Below are 9,928 nucleotides of genomic sequence, written 5' to 3' on the forward strand. Positions count from 1 at the left end.
TTCTTTGCTTCATCCATCTTATCTAGTTTGCTGGCTGTATATGTATGGGCCACATGTGGGGCAGGCTCTGAATGGGTGTTCCTGCTGCCTCTGTTCTAAACTTTGCCTCCCTATTCCCTCCCAAGGGTATTCTTGTTCCCCTTTTAAAGAAGGAGTGAAGCATTCACATTTTGGTCATCCTTCTTGAGTTTCATGTGTTCTGTGCATGTAGGGTAATTCGAGCATTTGGGCTAATAGCCACTTATCAATGAGTGCATACCATGTGTGTTTTTCTGTGATTGGGTTACCTCACTCAGGATGATATTTTCCAGGTCTATCCATTTGCCTATGATTTTCATAAAGTCATTGTTTTTGATAGCCGAGTAATATTCCATTGTGTAGATGTACCACATTTTCTGTATCCATTCCTCTGTTGAAGGGCATCTGGGTTCTTTCCAGCTTCTAGCTATTATAAATAAGGCTGCTATGAACATAGTGGAGCATGTGTCTTTGTTATATGTTGGGGCATCTTTTGGGTATATGACAAAGAGAGGTATGTTTCATTTATTAACTGAGGAATTCTACAGGATATGCTCTAGAGAAATTATAAAGCAGGCTTTGTTTTGGTCATTTAAAGAAAAAGAAAATGCCAAGTAGGAGGTAGCACAAGTGATGCACAGTTCAATGGAGAAGGTCAAGCTGGAGGAAGGTCTGTGATTCATAAACGTAGAGGTAATGATGACAAATAACTAGGTTCTATGTTCAGTCTGCTTACATTAGACTCAAAGTGCAGAGTGTCAGCTATTGCCACAGTATTTAAGATCTGAACAAATTAAGAACCTGAAAAATAATATAAGGCAAATAGTCAGTGTCTTCAAAAAATTAATGACATCATGAAAGAGAAATGTTGTAATTATTCATTAAATCAGTTAAAAGACCTAACATTCAAATATGTAGATGGTATTTAGAACCTGAAGACAGTAAAACATTTTTAGGAACAATAAGAGACTTTTTTTTTGGTTCTTTTTTTCGGAGCTGGGGACTGAACCCAGGGCCTTGCGCTTCCTAGGTAAGCGCTCTACCACTGAGCTAAATCCCCAGCCCCGACTTTTTTTTTAATGTGTTGGTATCTAGGGATCTATGCATATAGTATAGATTTTGTTGTATTTTTTAAAATAATATAAACATATGTGCATTTATGTATATATGTAAATGCAAATACATAGAAATTATGCAGACTATATATTTGGTTAACAGAAAAATAAAAGCAATGCAAATATGGTGATAATATGACTTAAATAGTATTTTTAAATATTTCCAAATATTTGAGTGAGAGACTCAGAGACAGATCTCTGATAATCAGACAGACAGAGAAACAAGGTAGATTACTGTGTATTAATATACATTCTCTACCTTAGACAAAGGCTTGTTTCCTACAGCAGGGAAGTCTCCATCAGAACTTTTAAATTTCCCAAAGAAAGACTCCTATGGTGGGAACCAAATACCCTTTCAATGTCTAGATTATACAACCTCCTGTGATAGGCAAAATAAACCCTAATTCCAAGTGAGATAAAAAAAAAAGAGGAACATGAGAAAGTCACAACATGCAGGCCAGTCTCAGCCATCACACCTTCCCATTTGGGGAGTCTATTTCTTCATGAGTATCTCTCCTTCATTCCCTCCATGCTTCCCTCCCTTCCTCCTTCCTCTTGCCCACTCCATATACTCTATGGACATATGTATGTTTAATTTTGCATCAATAAAAATTGGCCTGACCAAGTGCTGAGACTTCACTTTTCCTGCTTTTCAAATAAACAAGGAAAAAAATGAATTAATTGCTGCAAGTTTAGATGACTTGATCCTCACAGCAAATCTTACAGCTATAAAGGATGGCTCCCCAGGGCATAGAAGCCTTTTAACCCATTTCTTCTACTTTATTCTATGTAGATTTCTACAACAGTAAAGGCCATTCCAACATGTAACCTACTTGTAGGCAGGTGTTTTAATTTGTTTGTTTCTGGATGCCTACCAGGTATGGGTACCCTATTTTAAGTTGCTTAATAAGTATTCAAAAATTGTCAAAAGAAGCAAAAACACTATTCAAGAGAATAGAGACATTTGTAGGTGCTTTGCACACCACCTACCGATTTGTAGTACGTTCAGGCATAGTATTAGGTAGAATGCAGCCCGCTATGGCATATTTTTACCATTTACTTGTACCATTCATGTACAGCATTTCCAATGCTACAGTATAACCTCCATTATTTTTGTGCTTTAAGTTAGTGATTAACCAAATTCATGCAGCTAGAGACAGATGGAAAGAAGTTCATCATGTTTTGATGTCTTGGTTTTTTTTTTCCACTTTTACATCTTAAACAATTCTGATAATACCCTAGCCTTTTGCAAATTCAATTTAGAAAGTCCTTCTTTAGAACCAGTGCTTAGATATGGGAGTGATTCTAAAGAAATCCTTTAATGCCACATAATATTACTTCCTATAAATTTCACACTGATTCATTCTTCTTATGAAGTCTCTGCTGCAGGTTATGCTATGTGTTGGGGGTCAGGAAGCACCACATAAACCAAATGAACATTGACCATATGGTGCCAGTCTCTTTTTAGGGCAGGCTTTCTAGAAAACCCGTGTTCTGGAGTTCTGAAGGTAAGATGTTGGCAGTACTACCTCTGGTTCACAAGACAAAGGATTATCAGCTGGCCTTTAAGCTGATCGGTCTTAAGTGAGATAACAGAGCATGAGCTATGAAAAATTACTTCTAGGAAGTAGAATCTGAGAACCTGAACTTAATTTCACCTTATGAATGAAATGGAGACCAAGTACACAATGGCTACAGTTATGTTAAGAGCAGGCCTCAACACTACATGGACAGTGTAAGTGAATGATAGATATGCAGTAAGCTACAGTGGTCTGCAGTCTGTCCAATAACGCTGGAGGATCAGAAACAGAGAAATTATTTGACCATTGTCATCAGTCTGGTTGAGATCCTCTAGCATATGTCCTAGTTTAAAAATAGTTATTTTTATGACATAGACTAGACAGGTCTACAAAGGGCAGAAAAGAGAGGTCAACTGCCTCTTAAAAGGTTGATTCTGCAGAACAGAAATGCCAACACAACCAGAAATACAGACTCTTCTGGGCAGTGCTTAGGATAGTATTTTCAGAACACAGTGCAAAGTATGAGGGTCTTTGTCCAAAATGTAGAAAAAGGGTGTCATTTAAAGTGTTAAAATGGAGACACTTTGTATTATGCAGTTTCTTTCTCATATGCTCTAAGTGTTTTTCCCTATTGTTTAAGGTCATTATAAGGAAAAATGATTAAAAACTAGCAATATGAAATGTTCTATTTAATTTCAAAAGTGGTAGTTTAAATGCAAATATCAGAGCACTTATTTCATATCCAGATTCATAACGTTATATAATTTGCTTTCTTGAATGCCTCTGTCATGTAATCTGCAGAGACAAACATAAGGAAGATTGAAAATGCTTAAAGTAGCCTGGTCTTAAGGCAGGTGCCAGCTCTCAAGATGCAGGCTGCAAAGGCAGGCCAGTCACGAGTTCATGGTCATATGGCGGTATGTAATGAGACAATATTTCAAATCAAAAGAAAACACAATTTGGAAACTGAAATATAATTCCTTACAACCCAAAGCTGAAGTGGTCCCAAAGAAATTTTCTCTGAGGCACAAAAAATACTCATGCCTGTGTCCGGGGTCTTGCTCCCCAGATGAGGCATTATTTTGTTCTTCAGATTCCCAAACTGTTAATTTCCTACTCTCTTTCAGTCAGCTTGAGACTGAGTTGTGGTTTTCTAGTGGAGGCCAAGTTTAAAGGAAGTTGAATCAAACATGTCTCTTTTCCACAGATCTACTGCTCCAAACTATAGTTAAACCAGGAAATCCTAAGGATGTTGATACTAACAGTCTAGGTCTTAACAACTACACTATGGATAATGTTGATATTTAAGATAAGTAACCACTGGGTCACCCATCAACAAATTCTGTCAGTTCAGTGTTGTAATAGAAGGGAAACAATGATGTTATGGTTACCCAGTAGGATGTTACCCGTGGCAGCACTCAGGCCCTTGCCAAGAGGAGTTCATAGTACACCTACGGTTAGAGAGCAGACCTCTAAAATCCATTTTTGGGCGAATCTGAAGAAAGGAAGTTTGTGGAGTAGGCTTCAGTCCCTCCATGGTCTATTGTCTCACCAATTTCATTTAGAAAACACTAAGTCAAAAGCAAAAGTGTTATAAATTTATAGTACCCATTAATATACTACCCATTCATGACAGAACCATTTTGTTTAATCTCACTGGAAGATGAAGCTTACAATAGGACCATATTCATAATCCAACAAAGTCCAACTAAATTAAATGGTCCAAAGAGGCAATTGTGACAGCATGGAAAGCAGAAGCTATTGTTCACCTAATTTCAAACTGTTACTCACCACTGGATCATGCAATGCTCAGTTGTATGTAAGTTAATGTGGACAATAAAATCCTGTATTTACGGACATCACCTCAAAGTTTTATTGGTTTAAGGAGTCATTCTGACTGATAAAAATATTTGAAACATGAGAGTTATATAATTTTGTGTTCAGGCTTTCTCAAATATTTCCTATAAAAGAATTGAAAATCATGAATTCCCACCTTCTCCATTAAGTTAGGGTACCTATTTCTATGATGCAACATTATGATCAACAGCAAGTTGAGGTTGGAAAGGATTTATTTAGCTTATACTTCCACATCATATTCCATCATTGAAAGAATTTAAAATAAGAACACAAACAGGAAAGCTAGATGCAGGAGCCACAAAGGAGTGTTGCTTATTGGCGTGCTCGTCATGCCTTGCTCTGTTTTCCTTATAAAATCCAGAATATCAGCCCATGAATGGCACCACTCGCTGTGGGCTTGACTTCCCCCATTGCTCAGTAATTTAAAAGATGCCTTACAGCTGGATCTTATGGAGACTTTTTTTTCAGTTGGTGTTCCCACCTTTCAGATCACCCCAGCTTATGTGTATCTGACAAATGAGCCAAGACACCTACCCTGGGAGTACATTGGAAGGTAGAATTTCCTGACCATCTCTGACTTAGTCACTGTTCTGTGATGATGGGGAGCATGGCAGCATGAAGGCAGACATGGTTTAGGAGAAGTAGGTGAGAGTTCTACATTTGACTCTTCAGGCAGCAGAATCAGAGACACTGGGCTTGGCTTAGCCACCACTGGTACTGGTGACATACTTTCTCCAAAAGGCCACATCTCATAACCCTTTGAAATGAACAGAATTTTAATCTATCAGCCTATAGGGACCATTCTTCAAATCACCACAATCTCCCACAAGTGGACATCTGTTGTATTCCTCATTCTCTAGATCATTTCAAATCTTTATGTGACTCTTTTATGTTTTGTCATTTTGTACCCCATCTCTAACATAACTGTAGCATTCAACAATGCATATTCATATGTATCATGGATCACATATTTGTGTTAGAATGGTTCGCTGTTCATTGAATATTCCATTTTTAGATAATCAGTATTTTGTGTTTATCCTGTTGGAATGCTGTATCTTGTACAGCTTCCAAGCAGTTTATATGGTGCATCCCAGATAAGACTGAATGACTTCCTCTTCTCAGTGATTTATACTTTCTTTCAATGTTATTGCCCATTTATTTGGGCTTTTATATGAAGATGTGTATTTGTATGTATGTAAGGAGAATAAAACACAACACCAAACAGCCAAGCTATGTAAGAATATCAGAACTTTTTCACTTTATTGAAATGGCCTCATAGTTTTCTCTTCTAAATAACTGAATAGTTGCTTTTTCTAGCATCAATAGTGTATCAAGAGTAGTAACAAACTGTTAGAAAGAAAAGTAATTTCTCTGCTTGTATTACTGCAAAGTAAGGTAGTTTAATTCATGGATCTATCTAGCAAATTTTTCAGTAGCTTTTCATTCATTTGTTCCTGAGATTTCCGTGGAGAAATGACTCTACTAGTTACAAGAGGATATAAGTAAATGTCAGCTATAGCCTTGTGCTTGAACTCTTTGAATGGGATTAAAGAGTCTTTATCTCAAGGATGGAGAAAATCCAACTTCATACTACTTCCTAAATTATTTATCACCATAAAAACAGAAATTAAAGAATAAAACTTATAGACCTTAAAAAGAATTTTAAAGTTTAACATTTAATAATTTAACCACGAAAGTTCAACTTAGTATAAATGTGCTTTTCTTTACTCAACACTGATTTTTTTTAATATTAAGTCATAATGTCCCATCACTTCTGGGGCCTTATAAAGTAGTCAACACACATATGAACATAATTCACAATAAATATGACAGATTATCACACTATGTGGGAGGATCGCAGAGAAGGACCTGTATCATTACAAATGTCCAAAATTAGTGGAAAGTTCAAATGGTTATGAAGCAATCTCCAAGAAAGTCTGTTCACCCAGCACCCTGCTGGCATAACATCATGACTTCTGATTTGACTCTCTTCTGCTGTACCTGGAAGGATCAGTTCACCAAATCTCTACAGTTATCATTACAAGGATACAAATAGCAGACATATATTTTGCCTACCTTTACTTGTGTGGTTAGCTTGATTAACAGCATGAAGAAAATAAGACAAATTGTTATTAATGCATCACTATGTTCCAAGGCACAGCATTCAGTCTGTAAAGCATTGTATCTAACCTCCACGAGGTTGGTAACAGAATAAATCATAAGCTTCTAAGAGTTATAGGTTGATTTCTATGAAAGTTAATCTTTTTTGTTTTGTTTTATTAAACACAGTGAGGCTCAAGAAGGATATGGTTTGGTTCAATCATTAGGAACTTCATTAAACCAAGCTACTAAAAACGGCCGAAGAGTAGGGTGAAGTACTCCAACAGTATTTATAATATGCCACAGTCACAGGAATGAGATTGATTTTATGCTACTGCAGCTGCTTAGTTGATGGTCTTTCTGACTGTTGTACAGTTATGAGAGCCAACTAATTCTATGTCCACTAAGCCAGTTTGCCATCCATGTTGTTAACCCAAAACTCAGGACCTCCAAATAGCTGGTAAGCAAGCCCAGTACTTACTTAACCCCTGTCAGGCACCTGTTACGCTTTGTAACATAGAAAGTGCACAGACTTTTATTGTATGATAAGGATCCCAGAGTGGAAGGAGTCCTACAACACCATCTTTCCTGGTGATGACTAAATTCAATAACTAATTATTTGAGGCAGATTGACTGTTACCCCTTCTGAGTGCTTCCAATGTCACAATTCCCATACTTTCCTTATAAGTTTTGCAATGTTCCTGCAAAGAAAAACTAGAAAAACTTTTATTAGTAGACGTTAAGACATACTCATTTGTGCCTAGATTTATGAGTATAAGACATCCTACCCAAATTTGATCCACAGATATTTTTGATTTTGTTGCTTGCAAGAGAATGTATTTCAACTCTTTTTATAAATGTCAGAAGGTTTCACATACCCACAGGCATGCAAATGTATATATTTAGAGATGGATGGATAGATTCAAATTTTAGCATCTCTTAAATAAGTTTTTGGATAAATTCAAGTAAGTTTAAGAATCTGGACAGATGGAATTTACATTCCTGGATGGCAATGAATCAGAACTGAAGGGTACATTCTACTTTAGCCCGAGGAGGGTTCCTCCTCAACACAACTCTCTTGTCCTGGTGAGACAGTATCAGGTGTCATGTTAAGGTAACATCATGCTAGGACACCTTTTGTCTTATAATAAATATATTGTGGATTCATATATAAATAATGTGTATATTATATAATGCGTATGTATAGTACCTATGATAAATAACATACTTGGATGCTAGTAACACTCGTATTTATTCTATGACATGGGTTAAGAACTTATATTGTACCAGCTATGGACTATGAAGGAAAGGTCCTGATCCTGTAAGAATAATACATACATTCGTGATCCTTATTTCTATCACCAATGATATGCAAAGCTCACTAAAGGAACACAGAACTATTGCTTAAAATGGGAGAATTGGAGGCTTCACAGAAGAGGTGATATTTCAATAAGACCATTGAATAAGATAAGAAAGAACATTTTGTGTACACAAAAGGTTAAATGTAGAGACAAATTTGGAACCAGTTATTCACTGTTCTTTTGTAGAACAATGAAGGAAATATTGAACAGTGATGTGTTGTCATCTGATGTCTTGTTTAACAAGTTGTGAATCACTATTAGTAATTATCAGAGTAATTATTTTTACTAATTGCTGAAATTCGTATAATTGAATATGAATTGAATATATCTTACTGTGGTGTCCAAGGATTGCTTTTCCCCTAAATGTTATTTTGTGCTTAAAGGTATTCATTTAAATAAACTTCCTTCAACATAATCTAATTTTATTTAACATTTTTCGGGGTATACATACTTTTAATGCTTTAAATATTGTTGAGTACCCTCTGTTCTGTATGACAAAAAGTCTCATTGGTTTTCCTATGTTATGGTCCTAATGTCTCAGATTATAGTTTTAGTAATCTTTGGCCACAGTGTGAAATCCAGGAAAATTTAAGTTCTCTAGAGTAGACTTATTATGAATGGAAAAGACTGAGTAGTGTGCTTGGCACTAACAGAAAATTAATGTTGGTTCTAGGATATTTATGGAACAAATGCACCTCTTCTCCAATAACATTCGGATCTAAATGATCTCTTAAATCATATCACCCCAGCCCTTTGACTAAGGTCAACTGTCTAAATCATCTCTATTATCTTTTGACTCGGCTTAGTAACATTTCAGAAAAACGTTGTTTTATGGATTTATTAAATTCATTAACAGCAAGTGAGAAATGCCAGGTATTGTGGAAACATATAACCAAAGATGACCTGTGTGAGAAAGTTTCAGAAAGACTTTAAAAAGAAACAGTGATACTGAGAAGAAGCCATATGGATCAGTGCTTTCAAAATTAAGACAGAGAGAAAAGTATTCCAATCAGAAAGAACTATATCAGAACCCTGGTTTAAAAGAGAAATCAACACTTCCATAGATTTTTTTTTAATCATTAAATAAAATCTTCCAAAAACAGTTCATGGGAGTAGCTAAAATCAGTACCAGAGCATACATAAATGACTTTTAAGAACCAATGAGGTTTGACTGTGTGAGCAGTGTTATTTCTTATGTGCTATACTAATAGTTGAAGGTTCATTAGCAGAGTAACTGCATATAGTAATTCTGCCAGTCCCCTTCAGACAAAAATAAAAAAATTAAAAATTAAAAAATTAAAAAATAATAAAGAACCAATGAGGAATAAATAAATATGACAAAATAATTTAAATATGTCATAGCTCCAATTGTGTTCTATTGCTAGCATATGTTTTATACTTTATATTTGGAACTTTTTAATTGCTGTGATAAATTATCATGACTAAGGAAACTTGTGGAAAAGTTTGTAGGAGGACTACAGTTCAGAGGGTGAGTCCAGTCAATAACTACCATGGTGGGGAATGTGGCACTATGCTGATAGACATAATATGCTGCTGGAACAGAAAATAAGAGTTTATATATTATTTACAGAGGGGAGAGAGAGAGCGAGAGAGCGAGAGAGCGAGAGAGCGAGAGAGAGAGAGAGAGAGAGAGAGAGAACTGTAAGCAAGTGCTCAACTAAATGCTTTCATCGATTAAACATCGCCATGATTATAATGTCTCATCACAGGAATAGAAAACTGATTAAAACAGACATATTGACTCAATGTGCTATATATTATATCAAGAATAATTGGAATTGGAGAAATGGTTCAGATGAGTCTTTCATAGGATCAGAGTTCAAATCCCAGTACTGACATTTAGGCATTAACAACCACCTGAAAGTCTAATGCCAGGAGATGGGAAACCCTCTTATGAACTCTGTAGTCCCCCGCACGCACACTTGAGATAGGTATG

The 9,928-nt window shown here is 35.9% G+C and overlaps 1 pseudogene; it reads left to right on the top strand.

The window, feature by feature from the left end:
• Positions 1-9,102: 9,102 nt before the first annotated feature.
• LOC120093049 (small nucleolar RNA SNORA19) lies at positions 9,103-9,243 on the top strand (annotated as a pseudogene).
• Positions 9,244-9,928: the final 685 nt, after the last annotated feature.

The sequence above is a fragment of the Rattus norvegicus genome, chromosome 18 (assembly GCF_036323735.1).
Source record: "Rattus norvegicus strain BN/NHsdMcwi chromosome 18, GRCr8, whole genome shotgun sequence".
NCBI lineage: Eukaryota > Metazoa > Chordata > Mammalia > Rodentia > Muridae > Rattus > Rattus norvegicus.